Source organism: Crocuta crocuta, unplaced genomic scaffold (assembly GCF_008692635.1).
Source record: "Crocuta crocuta isolate KB4526 unplaced genomic scaffold, BGI_CrCroc_1.0 scaffold162, whole genome shotgun sequence".
NCBI classification, from domain to species: Eukaryota; Metazoa; Chordata; class Mammalia; order Carnivora; family Hyaenidae; genus Crocuta; species Crocuta crocuta.
In genome coordinates, this window is record NW_027529433.1 from 6,852,233 (window position 1) to 6,874,718 (window position 22,486).

A 22,486-nucleotide genomic window follows, 5' to 3' on the forward strand; every position below is an offset into this window, starting at 1 on the left:
AATAAAGACACATTTAAATATATATATATATTAATTTATTTAGATAATTCTTTTTTTTTTAAACTTTTTTAATGTTTGTTCATTTTTGAGAGACAGAGACAGAGCATGAGCAGGGGAGGAGCAGAGAGAGAGGGAAACACAGAATCAGAAGCAGCCTCCAAGCTCTGAGCTGTCAGCACAGAGCCCGATGCAGGGCTTGAACCCAGGAACTGTGAGATCATGACCTGAGCTTAAGTCGGACGCTCAACCAACTGAGCCACCCAGGCACTCCTAAAAATTTTTTTAAAAAGAAAGAAAGAGGACATTCGATCCAGAATCAATAGCTGTAGGTCCATAGATTCAGAGTGGCTGTACCTTCTCTGAGCCTGCCTTCTCTGTACTGCCTGCCTACCGGGGTACAGTGGCTACACTGCCACAGCTGAAAACGGTCTCCCTCATGATGACAGTTTAAATTATACCAGTGGCCTTCCTAAAATGTACAGTTTCTCTCTAGGGACTCTCTGATGGTCTTTCCATCGGAGGTCATCAACTTACGGATGGTTGTCTAGAATATACATACATAAACCTCTCAAAACTAGAGACTGGAAAGAATATAGAGCAAGTTTACTTAGTTATGAGGTTGGAGACTGTGGCCTCTGAATTTCCGCATTACTCCTCATTGCCATGGCCATATTATGTATTTCTTATGCCTTTCTTCCTGTGGTGGTGGATGATTCCATCTGGCTCATACGTATTCGGGTTCCAATGACCAGTGTTTAGGATTAAGGGACTGTTGCTATGATGGCTCCAACACAGGTAAAAGAGACAAAGGGTTAGTTTTGCCTCAGCCTTCCAGCAAAGGACTAAAGGTTTCCCTCTTTGAATGGTAGTTATTGTGACTTCCCTTGGCCTTATGAATATAGAGACAAAAGCCCTAAAAAAAAATCAGCAAATTAAATCCAACAATATGTAAAAACAGTTAATGCACGGCAGCAACTACAGTCTTAGGTATTTACCCACAAGAATGAAAAAACATGCCCATAAAAACACATACATGAACGCCAATAACAGCCCAAATTGGAAACAGCCCAAATGTCTACCCACAGGTGAATAAACACATCATTGTACATTTATATGATGGAATAGCACTTAGCAATAAAAAAAAACCTTATACTGATAATCACAATAACATGGATGAATTTCACAAACATTACACTGGGTAAGAGTGGCTGGGAAGGTACATACTCTATGATTCCATTTACTTGACCTTCCTAAATAAGTCATAATTTATCTCCAGCGATTTAAAAAAATCAGACCAGTGTTTCATTGAGGGGAGGTGAGGGCTGGGGGAATGTTTAGTTTGTTACTAAAACAAAACCACAATAGAATGGGTGACCTCATCAGTAAACATTTATTTCTCACATGTCTGGAGGCTGGAAGTCCAAGATCAAGGTGTTGGCAGATTCAGTATCTGGTAAGAGCTTGCTTCCTGGTTCATAAATTTGGGGATAAGTTGTAAAAATTTTAATCATGTTATAACCTGCTGCCCCAGTCTTCTCAATAATTACTTCTTATCCTCTCGAGGGTTCCCAAGAATAAAGAGAAATTCTGTAACCAGAAGGGAAATGGGGGTACTAATCAGACAAAAACAACAGTTTTCTATTTGGCTTTTCTAAAGGTTGGTACTTTGCCAAATTACTCTTTGATATCAAATTTGTCTCCTGATATGACATGCAAATTTCTAGTTCTAAACATTAAAATTACTCTCCCTTATTTATAGAAAGCATGCCACTTGTAGATGTAAATATTACAATGACTTTGTTTTTACTCAGTTGCAGTTGCTTTAACTCATTTCTTGGCTCTTTAATCAGGTCCAGATTACAAGTATTACACTGTATTCTTTCCTTCTTCCTTTCTGGTTTTCATAAAAAAAATTTCCCTAGATTCATAACATGATACAATCTTTACAAGTTATCCTAAATGTATGTCTGAAGAAAAAAAAAAAAGAATATGTCTTCCCATTCCTTGTTTTTATCAGGGTTTTAAGTGGCAAACAACAAAATCTACCTCGGCTGGCTTAAGTGGAAAAAGAATTAATTAAAGGCCAGTAAGTAGTTCACAGAAGCTGAGAGGGCTTGAGACCAGGCTTGGCTGCTGAGCAGCAGGAACAATGTCCAATACTTTGCAGGAGCCACTACAGCTCAAACACCCCTGCTGTCACTGGTCGGCCCTCCAGCATTGCTTGCATGGACACCGCCCAGCTCATGCTGCGTGATGCTCAGGAGTAGATGCCAGAAGCTCTGGCAGCAATGCCCCTGAAGAGCCCAGTGCTTTTGTTGCTGCACTTGCCAAATAACAAAATCTGCACGCCTCCTTTCTCCCACTGCTCACTTCCCAATCACAGTCACATGCAAGTGCACCTGACTGACGGAATCCAGGCCACACACCTGTACCCTTGCTGCAAGGGAATCTGGGAAAGCCAGTGTCCAGTTTCAACCTGGGGAAGGGGGGACTCATAAAACAGGATGTTCTCCAAACATTAGAAGAGTGTTCAAAGGGTGCTGGGCAATCAGAAGTGCCCACCATGACAAAGGTCCACAATAAGCCCTTAAGGATAGATTTCTCTTTATTAGTAAGTGCTTCCCTATCTTACAGTTTCAATAAATACTCATCAACTAAAATGTGGACGTGATGATACCAGTGCCACACAGTGTGCTACTTCATAGAGGAGTATGGTACTGATACCAGAATAATGCAATTGTCCCTTGTTTTGCCATGTTTCAAATTCAGTGGGACTTCACTGGAATCCCAACTTTGAGGCAGTAGTGATATTGATATGCACGGAAACGAAACTGTACAAATCATTCACGTGCTCCCAAATTCAACCATTTTTTAACTCCAAAAATATGTTGAGAATCCGATTAACCTCTTAACTGATAGGTAAGATGTTCTGACCATTTGAATTCCAAATAATAAGTGTGACTTTTGTACCTAGTCTCATGTTTATGAAAGAGTATAACAACATGCACTTTAATACGATAACTTCTAGTCCTTTATACAAATGCAAAGATCGCCTCTTGTCTGTCCAGATACATATCTAGTTCTCACTGTATGCTTGTTCACAGAACAAATAACAAAACTATTTTTCGCTTTTCCCTGTTAGCAGCAGTGATATAAATCATTCCAGTCTTGGGGTGTCTGATTAAGCTACAGAAAATTAAGTGCATGTATCCTTTTTGTGCTAAATTGTTTTCCAAAGGTTTTCTTTGCAGAATCACTGAGTTGTTTTTCCTCCCTTACCCGCATTGATGGCCGAGCAGACATATGTCACACTGCCCCCTGGTGTGGCTGAAGCAAACTGCCTTCCATTCCATAGAAGCTACGAGACCAGGGAATGCACACGGATCCGGTATTGCTGAGTCATGCCGCAGGCTGAGCTCTGTTCTGAAGGGGTTTTGCAGGCCTTAGAAAGTGAGCAAAGAGGTTTGGATCAATGGTACACACAAGTTATTGTACAAGGACTGGGAAAACCAGAAAGACTTAGCGTTTTTCATTCAGTAAATGTTTATTTGGGGCCCGCTGCTTGGTCCCACAGGTGACCCAGAAAGAACGCTGGCACAATCCCCATCCCAGAGGACCTAGCTGTAGTCAGGTCCCACACAGCACAAAACAATGTGAGTTAAGCATAGAGAGTGCATGAGGGGAGAAGAGATCACGAGAAACAATTTTAAAACAAAAAACAAAACCAGGCTTCTTAGCAGGAGGACTATGAGATAGGCCTTGAATAAGATTTGGGATTTTGTGGGCAGCAAAGGGGAATTGAGAAGAAAGGGGGAAAATACACATGCCAAAAAGAATAAAATAATAAATTAGACTCTAATTTTTAAAAAAGTCTTACTTCATTTTTATCTTATTATTTTTCATCAGCAAAGTGTACAAGAGAAAGTTTAGTTTCCACAGTCACCTATGAATACAATTTTATTATTAGAAGATATTTAATTAGCAATACAATAAAATGTACTTGAAAAAGTTTCTAAATGATAGTGTTGGAAAGCAATAGTTCCATTAAGTTTCCTTTTGCCTCAAAAAAAAAAAAAGAAAAAAAGAAAAAAACACTCCCATACATGTTTTCCATAATTTTATTAAGGTGGGATTATTTATAATTCAAAATAATTTAGACTATGTATTTATATTATCATGTTACTATTATACTAATATGTGTTATATAGTCACTAGCCGTAAATGAACTGCTATCTGTTCACTTTTAAAGCTCTTTTTAAAGAAACGTGAGTAATCTATGTGACTTGGTTCTTAGAATTCAGCAAATCAACTACATCCCCTCATTGATTCGCATGGTAAACTTTGAGCTCTTACACTACATGTGTGTCTCTCAACATCTTTAGTTGTAATTTCAATTACTGAATTATAGGCAAGCTAGCATTATCATGGTATTTTGCAAGCTTATTTAAATTTACATTTTACAAAAGAGCATGTTTTGGCATATGTTTTTCTTAGCATTCTGCGTCTTTACGTACATTTGATGAGTGTACAATGTCAGAGAAAATAAACCAATGACTTTTAAATTTTCATTAAAATGATTTCAAATACATGCCCACTCATCTTGGGAAAATAATGATCCATGTAAGTTGAATGGTAACCAATACAATATTCTTTTTAAATATAAAATTGTATCAACCTATATCTTTAAAAAAGACCTTTCATTTTTTTCATATTAACAGAATCTATATATATTTTTACAAGGTATATTATGGAGCTTGCTTTACATAGTTTCAGGATCATGTATCTTCTATATCTTAGTGGGTAAAGATGACACTACGGAGAATTACAAAATCTCCCTTTTTAAAGCCATTTTCAGGGCACCTGGATGGCTCAGTCTGTTAAGCTTCTGACTTCAGCTCAGAGCTCAAGATCTCACGGTTCATGGGTTCGAGCACCACATCAGGCTTTGTGCTGACAGCTTGGAGTTTGGAGCCTGCTTTGGATTCTGTGTGTCCATCTCTCTCTCTCTCAAAAATAAATAAACATTAAAAAAATATATATATAATAAAGCCATTTTTTTCTGGTGTTTCTAGAATATAAATAACTTTTAGTTGACCTGGTTTTATATATTTGCTTTTATTTTACTAATAAAATTTCTAAAGGGCAAATAACATTCTAAAAAAATAACTCTTATACTGTGGAGGTAAATATATAATGTAGTATTTATAATAATGGTTAATATTATATAAAAATTTCCCATATATTACCCAAGTAGAATTTATTATGAATGTATTTGTGATCTCCCAATTTAATTATGTAGAATTTTATAATAACTAATAGCAAAATATATGTGAAATGGCCTAGCAAGTTGCTTGATACATAACTGAAGTCCTTTTGGAGTTGAACTCCTCAAAATGTAAGGATATGCCCTTTGTCTCACACCGGAAGTCACATCTGTTATCAATATTTTGTTATTTTGTTAAGAAGCTCAGCTCAAATTTAAATGGTTTACCCCAATTGCGTATCTGTGACTAGAGACGCTGTGAGGTACACTATCAACAGTGTAACAGTGATGTGTACTTTAGCCAGATGTGTGTACTCTACATCTTTTGACTCATGGAATCCTCACAGGAACCTCTGGAGGGAAGTGATATAATTGTCCCATTTTGCAGTTAAGACAACTGATACACACAGAGGCTGAGTAACTTGCCCAACCTTCCATAGTTCGTGGGAGGCAGAGGTGAGGTTAAAACCCAGGAAACCTATCTTTGGGGTCTGCGAACTTAACCGCTACTCTATGATAATGAGACTGTTTCTAGAAAGGTGTTTTGTTTTTTTAAGTTTATTTATTTATTTTGAGAGAGAGAGAGAGTGTGTGTGTGTGTGTGTGTATGTGTGTGGGTGTGGGTGTGTGTGCAAGCAAGGGAGGGGCAGAGAGAGAGAGAGGGAGAGAGAGAATCCCAAGCAGACTGTGCTGTCAGCATAGAGCCTGACATGGGGCTCCAACTAATGAACCATGACATCATGACCTAAGCTGAAACCAAGATTTGGACACTTGGCTGACTGAGCCATCCGAGTGCCCCACTAGAAAGGTCTTTAAAGGAGTATTAAGGGAGTCCAGGCACAGAAAGACTTGCCAACAACAAAGGGCCAATGTGAAAAGAGAAAAAGGATTTTGAGTGTTGCTTCTACTCACTCTGTGTGTGACCTGAAACGAAGTTCTGGGAAAAGGAACCCTAAATGAGAACAAATTTAGGAAGTTGAGAATTAATTAGGGTAATGTTAACATGCTATACCAATAAACCTCAAACTTTTTATAACTTAGAATAGTGGATGTATTTTTTAAAATGGTGGTAGATTATACTTAACAGTTTACCATTTTAAATTATTTTTAAGTGTACAGAAAATGTATTTTTTGCTTATAGAACATTCTAAGCTGTCCTGGTTCCTTCCATGCTATATTCTGACATTCCCTGAGGTCTTAGAGCCAGCTGAAGGGAAGTGAAAGGAAAACAGAGGTACATCTACCTCTTAAGCTCCTTGGCCTGGAAATGATATAGATCAGCTCTGTGAAACTGTCAATGTGAAATGGTAGTGAAGTAGTCCCATAACTCCACTGAATGCAAAAAAGGGGGTTGGGGGGCTCAGAAGTTTTTAAATGCTTGGGCAGCTACTTCTTGGTCCTAAAATTATGTAAAGAGCTGGCCATCTTTGCCAAAGGCTCTATCATTAAATTCTCTCTAGTCACTGTTAACACCAGAAGCACTACTTTGTAACCCAGGAAAAAGCACATAACAAGAAAAGACAAAAAGATACTTCCCACACTAGAAAAGAACCTACTGGTGCCATGAAGTCTTTATCAGATCAGGACCACTATCAGTGTCTGTATCAACAGGGGAAAACATTAGCAACCTTGCCAACAACAGGTGTCTGTGTCAACAGGAACATAAGCATCTTTGACAGAGCAGGATGGCCAACTATAGTGCCTCTGGCCCATGACTGAGTGAGCAGACTCACCTTTGGTGGCTGTGGGAGGTGAAGGCACCAACAGAGTCTCAGGGAGGCAGGGTATTTGAGGTCCTGGCAGCAGGTGACTTGGGGAAGAAAGAAATTTCCTGGTGACTTAGATGAGAGAGGAAGAAAATGGCAAGCACATCATTGTACCTGAGAAGATCTTCTTTGTGATTTTGTGTGAGCTGACCCCTATGATTTCCAGAAACCAACCAAGAGGAAGGCTTTGTTGTAAGATAGGTGGGTTGGTAGGGACCAAACAAAAGAAATGTTATAGAGGCTTTGGCTTTACTCCAAGGCTGCTGTGGGCTTGAACTGCAATTCTGAAAAACCATCACAATTTCCTCTGTATTATCAAACCATATTTTATTATGAAGTTAGTCCTGGTCCATGACTTAATTATCTGGAATTTTGTAATAACTAATAGCAAACTATGTTTCCCTAGGAGAAAGGTTAACATCTGAGTTAGTACCTGGGAAGAATCCAAACTCACAGATTAGGCAGTCAAAGCCATGGGACTGGATCCCTGGAAGCCACTTTGAGCTTTGAGGCAGGGAACAGAAGTCTGCTAAAAGTTATTGAATGCAACACAAATTGGCTTTCAGGATCAGGCACCCATGGCAAAGGTGATGAATTAGGACCTGGTGCTACTCAGAGAAGGAGGGGAAAAAAAACTGAGCTTCAGGGAGTGGATCTGCTGGCTGGGATGGCGGGGGGGGGCGGGGGGGGGNAAAATGGGGTGAAGAGAGAAAGAGACTGCCAAGCCCCAGAACCCCAGAGGTCTCCAAGGTGGACAGCTATCAGAATGGGGTTCCATAGTCTTTAGTCTGGAGAAGAATCTTTGCGGCTAAGGAAGGAAATGGACTTCAACCCCCAGGGCACCAGATAGGAGCTGAGCAGAGCCCTAGCAATGTCTGATTGTGACACGGTAGAGAAGACTAAAGCTTAGAGCCGACAAAATACTGCTCACAGTCAGGAAGAGGACCCGGATTGACCTAGGACGAAGTGTGGCCCCAGGACCAGAGCGTCAGTATCACCTGGGGACTTATTTGAAATGTAAATTCTTGGGCCCCTACTGAATCAGAAACCTTGAGAAGGAGCCCAGCAACCTGTGTTTTAGTAAACCATTCAGCTTGATTTTGATGAAGACTCGAGGGATTGGAGGAGGTGGTATATAATAGGGATTAATATTTGACTGAATTTAGATCCCAAGTAGTAAGCAACACAATGGAGGTTACGATCTGCGAATCCCAATCTCCTTTCACCTATCTTCCAACAGATTTGGAAATGGGAGATCCATTAAGACACAGACATGGGTTGTATAAAGTGAGACCAACATTTCAACTCATGGGAAATTTGTCTGAGATCAGCAGGCATAGATGCTCACAAGGGGCTGATATCTTAGAATGGGAAACAGAGGCAAGTTTCACACTAACCTTGCATATGTACTCATCTCATGCCATTACCCCATCCCCTCCCCAGGCATTCACTACACTTTCACTAGCCCCCTCTGTGCACAGCCTAACCCTACTCCCATAAGCATGTCACCCTTTGTCTTTTTTATCAGCATTCAACATAAACACACAATTTAATTTTTTTTCCACTCACTGTTATTTCTCCTCTTTATCAAACCCACTGGTATTGCAACAGTATTATTTTCTACTTTATTTTTATTGCTTGTGAACAACATTTCAGCCCCAGTATAGAATCATAACTGAGCTGACCTTGAGGCTACAACATTTTCATTATTCTGTAGAAAAATGCATTTCCACAATACCTTTACAACTGAACCTTGGAACGTGTTCATAGGTGGGAGGCAGGTTGATCGGCATGACCCCTCATACACAAACTGGGACAGAAAAAAGAATCTATATAAACGGTGCTAGCAAAGAGGTGAAATAAGTTCTACCACAACATTCCACATCTGCTTTCAAGTGATGGATTTAGTTTCTCTGGCCTTCCCTCCGCCAAAAAAAGAGGGAAGAAAAAAAAAAGAAAGGAAAAAGGAAGGATGGGAAGGGAGAGCCATATTGAGAAATGCAATAGTTCTCTTTTATCTCTCTGATACATGGATAAACTTTTATTTTACCTACCAAAGGGAAAAACAAAATTTACTAAAAGCTGCCTAACCTATATTTCCAGTAGTGAAGGTGTTTAATTACTATCTTTAAAAGGCTTCAAGTAAAATATAGCTAGGAAAATACATAAAAAATTCATATTATAAAACTCTCCAGGTAATTAACATTCATAATAATGTTAGGGCTGTAGTTAAAAAAAGCAATTTTCCATAGTTTAGTCGGAAGTACAGATAATCAGAATTAAATGTATATATTAAGGTATATATTAAGTTGTATAGGCAATTGCAAGCAAACAGTACCAAACTGTATAACTTTTATTTTATTTTTTAAGTTTATTTATTTATTTTGAGAGAGAACATAAGCAGGGGTGGAGTAGACAGAGAGGTAGAGAGAGAATCCAAAGCAGGCTCTGTGCTGAAGGTGCAGAGCCCAATGTGGGGCTCAATCTCACAAACTGTGAGATCATGACTTCAGCTGAAATTGATTCAGAAGCTTAACCAACTAAGCACCCAGGCACCATTAAACTGTATAACTTTTTTTTTTTTTTTTTTTTAGAGAGAGAGAGAGAGAGAGACAGCCTGAGCAGGGGAGGATCAGAGAGAGAGGGAGACACAGAATCCGAAACAGGCTCCAAGCTACGAGATGTCAGCACAGAGCCCAATGCGGGGCCCGAACCCACAAACCGTGAGATCATGCCCTGAGCCGAAGTCAGACGCTTAACCGACTGAGCCACCCAGGTGCCCCTAAACTGTATAACTTTTAAAAAAAAATTTAGAGGTGGGGCAAGATGGCGGAGATGTAGGGAGGTCCGTACATTTCGCCTGCACCCATCTCTCAAACAGAGAAGGCCTGAAGTCATAGGACACTGAGCCACAGGAGTTTGGGAAGAGAAAGAGACAGAATACACTGGGAAGGAAACCTCATAAGTGTGGCTGCCTCAAGAAACAAGCCAAACTACACATGGTGGAGAGTCCCAAATATCACTACCAGTAGGGAAACAAAATAACCAAACGCTCAACAAGAGAAACCAAGAGACACCATCCAAAGAACACTTCCTGAACAGACAGGCCCTCAACAGTCAAAGAGCCCTCTCTAATACAGCAGAACTCACAGAGGCAGAGTGTACAACAAGCTTTTAAAATTAACAAGAGATAGAAAGCTAACCAAAATGACAAAACGGAAGAACTCTCCTCCAAAGAAATTCCAGGAAGAAATGACAGATAGAGAACTGCTCAAAACAGATGTAAGCAACATAACTGAACAAGAATTTAGAACAATAATCATAAAATTAATCACCAGGCTTGAAAAAAAGCATGGAGGACATCAGAGAAACTATAGCTACAAATACTATGAAGCTTAAAAATAGTTATGATGAATTAAAAAATGCGATAAATGATATACATAATAAACTGGAGGTGTCCAATGCACGGATTGAAGAGGGAGAAAGGAGAATAAGTGATTTAGAAGACACAATTACAGAAAAAGAAGAAACTGAGAAAAAGAGAGATAAACTGATCCAGGAACATAAAAAAAGAGTTCGAGAGCTCAGCGATACAATCAAACAGAACAATATCCGTATCATAGGAATTCCAGAAGAGGAAGAGAGAGGGAAAGGTGCTAAAGGAGTCCTGGAACAAATTATAGCAGAGAACTTCCCCAACCTGGAGAGGGAAGTAGAAGTTAAAATTCAAGAGGCACAGAGAACTCCCCTCGGACATAACTTGAATCGATCTTCTGCATGACATATCATAGTGAAAATGGCAAAATATAAACATGCAGAGAGAATTTTGAAAGCAGCTAGGGAGAAAAGGGCCCTAACATACAAAGGGAAACCTATCAGAGTGGTGACAGACCTATCTACTGAAACTTGGCAGGCCAGAAAGGAATGGCAGGAGATCTTCAATGTGATGAACAGAAAAAATATGCAGCCAAGAATCCTCTATCCAGCAAGCCTGCCATTCAGAATAGAAGGAGAGATCAAAGTCTTTCCGAATAAGCAAAAATTGAAAGACTTTGTCACCACTAAACTAGCCCTACAAAAAATCCTGAAGGGGACTCTCTGAGGGAAATGTTGCAAAGAACACAAGATACCAGAGACACCACCACAAGTATGAATCCCAAGGACACAATGACTCTAAACCCACATATTTCAATAATAACACTGAATGTAAATGAGCTGAATGCTCCAATCAAAAGACATAGGGTAGCAGAATGGATNAGCTGATCCATGAGTTCAGCAAAGTTGCAGGATACAAAATCACTGTACAGAAATAGGTTGAATTTTTATACACCAACAATGAAGCAACAGAAAGAGAAATCAAGAAACGGATCCCATTCACAATTGCACAATAACCATAAAATACCTAGGAATAAACCTAACCAAAGATATAGGAGATCTGTATGATGAAAACTATAGCAAACTTATGAAGGAAATTGAAGAGGACACAAAGAAATGGAAAAACATTCCATGCTCATGGAATGGAATAAATATAGTTAAGATGTCATTACTACCCAAAGCAATCTACACATTCAATGCAATCCCAATTAAAATTACACTAGCATTCTTCTCAAAACTAGAACAAACTATCCTAAAATTTGTATGGAACCACAAAAGACCCCGAATAGCCAAAGTAATATTGAAGAAGAAAACCAAAATGGGAGGTATCACCATCCCAGATTTTAGCCTCTACTACAAAGCTGTCATCAATACAGTATGCTATTGGCACAAAAACAGACACATCAACCAATGGAATAGAACTGAGAACTCAGAATTGGACCCAAAAGTATACAGCCAACTAATCTTTGACAAAGCGGGAAAGAGTATCCAATGGAAAAAAGACAGCCTCTTTAACAGATGGTGCTCAGAGAACTGGACAGCAACATGCAGAAGANTGTTCTGCTGAGCGAAATAAGTCAGGCAGAGAAGGACAGATACCATACGTTTGCACATATAGGAGGATCAGGAGGAACCTAACAAAGGACCATGGGGGAGAAGAAGGAAAAATAGTGGGGGAGAGGGAGGGAGGCAAACCACGAGACACTCTTGAATGCTGAGAACAAACTGAGGACTGATGGATGTGGGGGGGAGGGGGGAATGGGCATGGAGGAGGGCACTTGATGGGATGAGCACTGGGTGTTATATGGAAACCAACTTGACAATAAACTATTCAAAAAAAAAAAAAAGAAAGAAAGTCACAAGAGAAAAAAAATTAGTGTTTATTTATTTTTGAGAGAGAGAAAGACCAAGGGCAAGTGGGGAAGGGGCAAAGAGAGAGAGGAAGACACAGAATCAGAAGCAGGCTACAGGCTCTGAGCTGTTAGCACAGAGCCAGATGCAGGGCTCAAACTCCAGATCATGACCTGAGCTGCAGTTGGATGCTTAACCAAGTGAGCCACCCAGGCATCCTTTTAACTATATAACTTTAAAAAGTTAGCAAGAAGTTGTTACAAACTGTATAAAAATTGATATTATATCCCCAGTTCTTTCAAAACTTCTACAATGATACCATTCAGTGTTGTCTTTTACTTGTTGTCTGATCACACTTCCTCTAAATCCAACGAAAACACCAGCAAAACAAAAGGCTTCCACGTCTGTGGCTTCATCTCTAATCATGACTATTTTCTTAAAACGAAAGTTTTTCTTTAAAGGTTTAGTAATTTTTCCTTTCCCCCCAGATTGGGCTGTTGGTCGCATCTCATCAAAACCTGCACATTCACCATTAAAGTAGAATTTCAGCCTATTAGCCAATATGTTGGTTAATGGGATATTGACCTTCGAAGCAACATGCTCTACAATGCTCCTAAAGCTACCAGATATTAGGAAAAGCTGAACATTCTGCTCTTGCAGGGGACTCACTAGCTCCGTTATGCCAGGGGTCAGGTGTGGGGGTGCTCTACTGTGAGCCTTCACACCTGTTCCCTGGAGGGCTAGACCAGAGTTAAGCGCTCTGTGAGGTCAGCCTTGAAAGGCACCGCCTCCCCCACAGCTCAGGATGTCATTCCTGAGACAGCATCCTCACCTCCACGGAATTTGGCTAGCTCATCAATGCCTTCTTCTCTGATGACTGTGCTATCAACACCAAAACATACTGCATTAGCTGAACAGAAAAGCTTCCTCAACTCTGAATGAGACCCCCTCCTTGGAAGAATTCTCCTGGGTTCTCTAGATTCCTAGGAAATGACAGTCTTCTCTTCCTGCCTCTTTCCTGAATAAAAATGCAGCATACAGATCTGGCTACATGGGTGCCTGAGTGGATCAGCTGGTTCAATGTCTGACTTTAGCTCAGGTTATGAACTCACGTTCTGTAACTTCAAGTCCTATGTCGGGTTCTGCGCTGACAGCTCAGAGTCTGATGGCTGCTTTGGGTTCTGTATCTCCCTCTCTCTCTGCTCCTCCCCTCCTCTCTCTCTCTTTCAAAGAATAAACAAACATTAAAACAAAAAGGTCTGACTACAAACTTCTTTATGAGAGATCTCATGAGTTCTGCAAGAGCAAGAGCCTGCACCCTGCTGCTCCCTCCTAGACCTCCATCTCCATCTCCTTGGCTTATGCAGCTGTATCCTCCCCCATATAGGGGAGCCGAGGGCTGGGTCTGATGGAGCTCTGATGGGGGGTGACCTGAGCAGACCCTCGGAGCTTTTACCAATCATACGAAACCTGCTGATAAATGCAGTGGCTTCTGGTAGGTTCTGCATGTGCTTTCCTAAACTTGAATTGCATAGGTTTTCATCCCAGGGCTGAATTACCCTAACCTGCAAACCCATCTCAGGCGGTCTGAAGACCCAAAACTCCAGCATCTGTATAGTACTCAAAACATCAGTGGGACTCAGTGACCTTGTTCGCTGAAAAATGAATTAATTTGCCTCTCGCAGCTAGAATTCGATAGTTTTAGCCAGAGAGAAAGAAATGCTAAGGGTAAGGAAAGTTTTACATGGCTAGAGGATGCTAATGGAGAGGGTCCACAGTGAGTCTTTATAATTAGGAAGAACAGAAGGCTGATGATGAGGTGAAGAAATGAACTCCCTTCTGCGATAAAAGGGCCACGGAGTCCTGGGTAACAAATGTAACTGTGGAATCCCGGGTATCAAAATATCCCAAACAGGCTCTTACTCCACAGCAAGTACTCGCCTCTGCACAGCACTGCATGGTACCACCTCCATACACCACAGTGCCCATGTGTCTTTGCTTAGTGGCAGTCTTTCTCCCTCTGTTCTGCCTCAGTTAAATGTCTTCTATGAGTCCATGTTTTTGGCTCTCAGTGTGTGGAGACATTCTACATAGACTGTGTGGTCAGCTACAGAAGCTCTATTTGAGGACATGCACTATGAGCCACTTTTCCAAAACCTACCATGTGCTGCACACACCTTCTTGCAGGAATTCAAATTCCACCATCAAGTCCTTTTTCTGATTTAGAAACACCAAAACACTGTTTCCAGAAGGCTGGAGTTCATAGCTCACAGGGAGAAGGGCACTCTAGAGGCTGGTGCCTCTCTCATTGCAGAGACTCAGTCATTTATGTCAGACCCCTGTGACCAGGAGAAACAAGTCTTAGGGGCTGTGGCAAAGGCAGGTGCATTTGAAATGAGAGAAGTATATGGGATGAAAAGGAAGGGAAGAAAATCTGTGAGCCTGTTAGTCTAGTGGAAAAATAGCCATGGGGTGAACCATGACGCACCAAGCCCTTTGGGCAGATCATGGCAGCCTCTATACTTGAGAGAGGCCCTAGCAAGGGCTCTGATTCTGAAATCCCCCCATCTGTACCTATTCCTTTCCTTTCCCCTGGACTTGACTTTCTCTCTCTTTTGTTCACTCACCCACTCTTGCTCTCTCCAGATTTGCAACTCAAGAAAAATAAATCTATATCTCTTTAGGTCTAATTTATTCCTCCATAATATCAAAGTGATGGCCGAACTTATGGTTGCTCTTCTAGGACAAGTCACCAGTGTTAAAGATTCCCAGGTTGAGGAATAATCCCTGAAAGTCCCAGCTAAACAAATAATAGGGTGAGGAGACAGAAGCCTTTACAGATGAGTCAGGTTTCAGATCAGTCCCCTAACCCCGGACTAGTAAAAATAACATGGGTGTCAACTTTTGTCCCCAATAATATTAAGTGTTCCCAACAGGTACCGAGAGGCATGTTAGTTAGCTTCATGCCTACTTCTTGGAAAACCTTAAGCACCAGATATGAATCCAAACCCTATGTTCTTTTGCCTTGCTTTAAAAAATTTTTAAAATACGTTCACATGCACTGCCTTCCAATAACGTCATATATACATCTATACATACCCTGAAGTGATATTGGAATGATGGCTACAACAGACTGACCCCAAATATACAGTGACTTAAAGGGAAAAAACAATTTGGGGTGTGTGTGTGCATGTGCGTGTTTTATATTACAGAACTGGCAAAGGAGTTCTATTCCACTTCATCATTCAACATAGTGGGGAAAGAGAAGGCTGGGGGAAAAAACACGCTTACAGTCTTAAATCCCAGTTCAGGGAATGGTACATTTCACTTCCACACATATTCTATTGCTTCATTTAACTACAAACTAGACTGGGACATGTAATCTTGCTAGGCAGGCATCTCCCCAGTTTCAAGAGGAAATAGATTTTCATGGGTAGCTAGACAGGTTGATTTAGGTTCAGGTTTGGATTCAGGTTCAGATTTAGATTTAGATTTGGTAGGTTCTATTATTTTCTCAACTTTAAAAAGATGAAGCTTAGGGGCACCTGGGTGGCTCAGTCAGTTGAGTGGACTCGGCTTCAGGTCAGGTCATGATCTCACAGTTTGTGGGTTCAAGCCCCACATCAGGCTCTGTGAGGATAGCTCAGTACTGAAGTCTGCTTTGGATTCTGTCTGTCTGTCTGTCTCTCTACCCATACCCCATCCAAGCTCTGTCTCTCAAAAATAAACATTAAAAAAGTGTTTTTAAAAAAGGATGAGTCTTAGGCTCAGAAAAGATACACAGCTCCCCTCAAGTTATACACCTAGTACATGGAAAATATAAAGAATCCAAACCTAGATATTCTGAGTTCAGGAGAGCTTTGAATAACACCATGGAAGGTTTTTGAGGAAGAAGTTATGTAATGCGATGTTATTTTAAGAAGATAATTGTCAGCATTATGAAGGGTGGAACTGCAGAAAGAAGAAAGGAAGACATGTAACTACAGAAACAATCTGAGCCAAATTCAACAACGGCATACAGCCTTATCCAAAAACAGTGGCAATTAAAAGAAGACGAAAGATTATTAGCGCAGAGGTTCAAAATTTAGGGCCTGTGGAAAGGAGTCCACCTCGTCAAAATCATTAGTCACTTCCTTGGCATTTTACTGAGGCCTCTCCAGTTGTTCTCACACTTCTCAGGCTCCTCCTTCTCAGTCTCCTCCTCCTCCAACACCGGATCCCTAAACCTTGTCTGCTCACCTTACTCTCTCCCCCTAGGCTGTCTCCCCTAGCTCCTTAGCTTTAAATTGCATCTTATCAGTTATCTCTTACAAAGTAAATCTACATAACAAATCACCCAAAACATAGGGGATTTATCGTTTAATTTAATTTACTTAAAATTTTTATAAGTTTTTATTTAAATTCCAGTTGGTTAATATATACTGCCATATTAGTCTCAGTGGAGTTTAGTGATTCATCATTTACATACAGCACCCAGTACTCATCACAACAACTGCCCTCCTTAATTCTACCTATTAACACCCCCCTCCCCACCCATCTCCCTTTTAGCAACCCTTAGTTTGCTCATTACAGTTAAGAGTCTGTTTTATGGTTTTCCTTGTCTCTATTTCCGCCCATGTTCATCTGTTTTGTTTCTTAAATTCCACCTATGAGTGAAAGCAAATGAAATCTTTATCCATTCCTCAGTTGATGGTCCTTTGGGCTCTTCCCATACTGTTGATAATGCTGCTGTAGACATTAGAGTACATATGTCCCTTTGAATCAGTAATTTTGTATCTTTTGGGTAAATACCTAGTAGTGCAACTGCTGGATTGTAGGGTAGTTCTATTTTTAACTTTTTGAGGAAGTTTTCCTGGGTGGCTGCACCAGTTTGCATTCCTACCAACAGTGTAAGAGGGCTCCCCTACACAGTGTCTTTAAACAATCAACATTCAGGGGGGCCTGGGTGGCTCAGTTGGTTAAGCGTCCGACTTCGGTTCAGGTCATGATCTCACGGTTCGTGGGTTCGAGTCCCACGTCGGGCTCTGTGCTGACAGCTAGCTCAGGGCCTGGAGCCTGTTTCAGATTCTGTGTCTCCCTCTCTCTCTGACCCTCCCCTACTCACACTGCCTCTCTCACACTGCCTCTCTCTTTCTCTCTCTCAGAAAGAAATAAAAAAACATTTAAAAAATTAAAAAAAAACAATCAACATTCACGGAGCTCATGACTCTACAGGCTGGCCTCGTGGTGCTGCCGTCTTTGATTCGACTTACCCATCAGTCTGGGTGTCAGCTGGCTATAGACTGATCTAGGATGGCCTCTGCTGGGATGACCAGGCACCTCAAATCTAACATGCATGTTTATTTTCCAACTGGCTAGTCCAGGCATGTTCTCATGATCATAAAACAGAGTAAGAGCAAGCCAGGCCAATCACACATGCCTTGAAAGCCTCCGCCTCCATCACGTTTGCTAACATCCCATTGGCCATTAATGAGAGGGCGTGGCAAAGAACATCGATACAGGGAGAGATGAAGAATTGGAGCGAGTTTTGGAGTCTTCCATATATCTATATGCAAAACCTCCTCGATTTACTTATCTGGGTCCTGACCTCTTTTCTGAGCTCTAGACGTGTATGTCAAATGGCCTAATGGGCAGTGCACTTGGGTATCTCCAGGCATTGCAAACAGCGTATTTAAAACTGAACTTTTGATCCTCTGTCAAAACCTGCCCCTCTTCCAGCGTTCATTCTCCTGCTGAGTACAAGATGCTGCCATCGACCCAGTGCTCAGGCCAGGTCTCCTTCAACTCAAATCTGATCCATGAAATCCTGCCACATCTACCTCTAAAATGTAGCTAAGATCTGTCATCTTCTCTCCTCCCTTGTCTTCTCTTCAGTGCATGTTGTTTCCACCTCTTTCCTGAACATATAAAAAGATCCCAATGAACTTAAAAATCTCAAACCTCCTGCAGTCTCATCCCATGGCCACTCTGTCCTCACTAAGATTACTGGCTTTTATTCATCATCCAGACACAGGGAGCACTTTTTAACCTCCAGGCCTGAGCCATTTTATCAGTTTCCCAGGACTGCCATAACAAAACACCACACACTGTGTGGCTTAAAACAACTGAAATTTGGGGCGCCTGGGTGGCTTAGTCGGTTAAGCGTCTGACTTTCACTTAGGTCATGATCTCGCGGTTCATGGGTTCGAGCCCCGCGTCGGGCTCTGTGCTGACTGCCAGCTCAGAGCCTGGGGCCTGTTTCAGTCTGTGACTCCCTCTCTCTCTGACCCTCCCCTGCTCACGCTGTCTCTCTCTCTCTCTCCTAGAAATAAATAAGACATTTTAAAAAACAAAACAAAACAAAACAAAACAAAACAACTGGAGTTTACTCATTCACAGTTCTGGAGGCCAGAAGTTCAAAATCAAAGTATTGGCACAGACACGTTCTCTCTGAAAGCTCTAGAGGAAGCTTGTTCCTGGCCTGTTCTAGCTTCCAGTGGTGCCAGGAATCTGTGTTTCTAAGTCTATAAATGCATAGTCTAATTTCTGCCTGTTAGGCAGGAAGCTAGGATGAGTGACAGGAAGATGGACCTTACATGTCTTGATGGGCAGCCCCAACCAAGGACCGCCCAGGGACCACCCCATCTACCCATCCAGCAGCTGGTTTGTGGTTACAGCACTCCAGCAGAAGAAGAGTTAAGTCTGTTGTGCCTGTTTCCCTTGTGCACAAAGCAGGTACTGGTCGTCACCTTACCTGTGCCTCTGGAATAGAAATGACATTGCAGTTTCCTACCACCCAGGCAGACATTTCCAATGCATCATGGGAAAGGACATGTGTAGTTGGCTAATTATTGTATAATCCAGGCCTATCACTCAAATGTTGTGACCCTAGGACCCACCAAAAAGAAAAAATGGATATAAGCCCACACATCCTGGTTTCCCTAGGGGTTTCCCAGGCCATTGTCCCTTGACGGGCCAGCTCCTCCCTTGGAGCGTACTTTATTTTTTCATTTTATTTTTTTAAATGTTTTATTTATTTCTGAGAGAGAGAGAGAGGCAGCATGAGCAGGGTAGGGTCAGAGAGAGAGGGAGACACAGAATTAGAAGCAGGCTCCAGGCTCTGAGCTAGCTGTCAGCACAGAGCCCGACGTAGGGCTCGAACCCATGAACCATGAGATCATGACCTGAGCCAAAGTCAGATGCTTAGCCGACTGAGCCACCCAGGCACCCCTCTTGGAGTGTGCTTTAATAAAACTTTGCTTTGCTTTACTTTAGCTTTGCTGTCCTATAATTCTTTACTGTGACAGCAAAAAGAACTGAAGCTTCTTTCCTTTTCCATTTAACTCTCAGTAACACTTCCATCTTCTACCCTGTATCTCTTTCTTATATAAGGACACTAGTTATAGAATAGAGCCTATACCTCTATCCATAAACAATGACCTCATTTTAACCTGAGTACATTTTCAAAGACCCAGTTTCCAAGTAAGATCATATTCACAAGTGCTAGGACTTAGGACTTGACTATTCTTCTTGGAGGACACCATCAAATTCATAACTACCATGCTGTTCCCAACAGAAACACTGAGTGATAACAACATGGACCTTGGACTCTGGACTGCTTCAATTTCTTTTTTTTTTTTTTTAAGTTTATTTATTTACTTTGAGAGGGAGTGTGTGTGTTCACACACACATGTGAGTTAGGGGAGGGGCAGAGAAAGAGGGGGAAGGTCAGATAATCCCAAGCAAGCTCTGCACTCTCAGTGCAGAACTCAATGCGGGTTCAAACTCACAAACCATGAGATCATGACCTGAGCCTAAATCAAGAGTCAGATGCTTAACTGACTGAGCCACTCAGGCATCCCAAGGACTGCTTCAATTTGAACACCAGTTCTGTTACTAGCTGTATGATCCTAGGCAAGCTACATAAACTCTCTGAGCTTCAGTTTTCATACAAGTAAAATGAGGATGGGATGTAGCATCTACATCACTGAGATAATCTGAGAATTTAATGAGTTAATGAGTATAGTGCCCAGAATATAGTAAGCACTACATGTGTGTTTATTAGATAAAATAAGGTCTTTACTGTTCATACTCAGGTCTCAGCTTAAATGTTCTTTCTCAGAGAGGCATTTCCTAATTTCCCCTCACTTCAAACATAAATCATACTTTTTATTCATGTATATGTGGGGTTTTTGTTGTTCTTTGATGTCTGCTTTTTCCATTGGACTCTAATTTCCTTGAGGGTAGATTTGTGTCTATTTTGTTCATCACTATATTCCTAGTAGTAACAGAATGTTTTGCATATGATGACTGTTAGATAAATATTTATGAATGGTTAGAAATGGCAATTTAATTATCAGGAGTTTGCAGGTGCTTTAGTCTCTATCTCTTCCCCTTTCCCCTTCTCTAGGAATTGTGGGAGAAGAATCAGTTTTAAATACATAACATCCAGATTACGTTTGGTCTGTTTCTTTCTGTAGCTTCACAGAAGAATGGAGAGGTTTTACCCAACAGTTTTCTATGAAAATCTGCCCCCCAAAAGAGAGAAAACAGCAAAGAGCAACATGGAGCCAAGTGGCAGGAGGACAAAGGGACAGTGCATTGGTTACAATTACAGTGTATGGGGTCACTAGGTGGCAATTCAATTCAAAAACAAATATTTGAACCAGGTATGAATTCATATGCATTAGTAGGAATTTGTTCTGTTTATAACAGCCATGGGAAAGGGGGTTGGGGGGAGGGACACAAACATAGCTTGTGCCAAAGAAACTGCTGTCTCTTCCTACTTCACTGTATAAGTCTGGCTCTGCCAACAGGTAGGTAGATGAGACCCAGTTTATGCCATTTCTATCTACAGAAGGAAAAAAACAACCTTCATACCTCATCCTCTGGGTAACAAAAGGATCTGAAAACTCAGCCAGATTTCATTACTTGGTCTCCAGACTGGGGTGCTCCCTTTGCAACCTGGATCCTAATGTACTTTTAACCATATCTGTTGCCAATACAAATCAAAAGACTAGCATTTTTAATGTAATGTGATAGGTATTTTAGATACATTAATTCATTTAATCTCCCTACAACCCTATTACGTGGGTAGCATTATCCAAGGTGACAGTAAATAGGTGATAAAACCAGGGTTTAATTATTCTAAGGTTCACAGTCACTTCACCAGCGTTTCTTAAAGCATAGTCCGCTGGCCCCTCCATCAGAGTCACTGGTGGTCTGTGTTGAAAATTCAGATTCCCTGGCTCTGCTCAACACCGAAGGAATCAAGCAGAGGACTGTCAGGAATCTGAACTTTTATTTATTTCTAGGAGAGAGAGAGAGAGAGACAGCGCGAGCAGGGGAGGGTCAGAGAGAGAGGGAGATACAGAATCTGAAACAGGCTCCAGGCTCTGAGCTGGCAGTCAGCACATAGCCTGACGCGGGACTCGAACCCACGGACCGCGAGATCATGACCCAAGCGAAAGTCGGACGCTTAACCGACTAAGCCACCCAGGTGCCCCAGGAATCTGAACTTTTAGAAGGCACCTCCAAGTGATTCGGCCGGATGGCAACTATGGACGCACATGATTCTTAGACATTAGGATCACACGCATAGGCTTCGGGCATTATCAAAAGACGACAACGTACCGCACTGGCTGACTTCAGCCATGCTCAGCATCCTCTAACCAAATCTGGTCCCAGAGCCGCCTCAGGATGCAGCCGCACAACGGAACTGGGCACGCGCAGTACTTACTTCCCAGAGCTGGGCGGGGCCCACTAAGAGTCCGCCCCCTCGGTACCCGCAGGAGCCAGGGGCGGGACTCTCCCAAGTAAACCTAATTCCGGCTTCTCCGAGCAGCGGCCCCGAGCTCCTCCCCCGGCTCTGGGGCCAATCAGATGGCAGGTTGCTGAAGCTCCGGGCCAATGCACAGGGCCGTCCTTTATTCCTCTGTGCAGTTTGAAACTGTCAGGCTGCTGCCAGGGTAGCCGCGGTACCGCTGTTGTTTCAGCGGGGACCCGGCGAGGAGACGCCGAGAGAGGCATCCGGGTTTGTGAAGAGCCGCGACGGTGGGTAGCGGCGCTCCGGAGGCTTCCGCGCCCCCGGCGGAGGCAGTGGAGAGGGGTTGAAAGTGTCTCAGCTCGAGTTTCCGCCCCGGGGGCTCGTACAGCGCGCAGCTCCGGGCGTCTTCCCCGAGACGTGGGCTGTGTGCTGTCCTGCGGGGCTACGAGGTACAGAAGTTTTCCTTCCAAGGCTTCCGGGAAGAGA

The 22,486-nt window shown here is 41.9% G+C and overlaps 1 protein-coding gene, 1 long non-coding RNA gene and 1 pseudogene across 5 annotated transcripts in view; 1 reads left to right on the forward strand and 2 right to left on the reverse strand.

Moving 5' to 3' along the window:
* Window positions 1-1,367: 1,367 nt before the first annotated feature.
* LOC144228032 (uncharacterized) lies at window positions 1,368-21,996 on the reverse strand. Of its 2 annotated transcripts, XR_013334101.1 has the most exons (4): window positions 21,868-21,996; window positions 6,997-7,073; window positions 3,280-3,442; window positions 1,368-1,587 (listed from the first exon to the last, which is right to left on the reverse strand). It is a non-coding gene; the product is annotated as an uncharacterized LOC144228032 (long non-coding RNA). The 2 variants fall into 2 exon arrangements; XR_013334102.1 differs by lacking the exon at window positions 6,997-7,073.
* Window positions 12,499-14,244, reverse strand: LOC144228043 (phosphoserine phosphatase pseudogene; annotated as a pseudogene).
* Window positions 21,997-22,161: 165 nt separating the features above from the next.
* POC5 (POC5 centriolar protein) overlaps window positions 22,162-22,486 on the forward strand; it is a 38,081-nt gene continuing 37,756 nt past the window's right edge. For all 3 annotated transcript variants that reach the window (XM_077759914.1, XM_077759916.1, XM_077759915.1), the window contains exon 1: window positions 22,162-22,449. The gene's annotated coding sequence lies outside the window, so the exon portion shown is untranslated. The remainder of the gene's footprint in view (window positions 22,450-22,486) is intronic.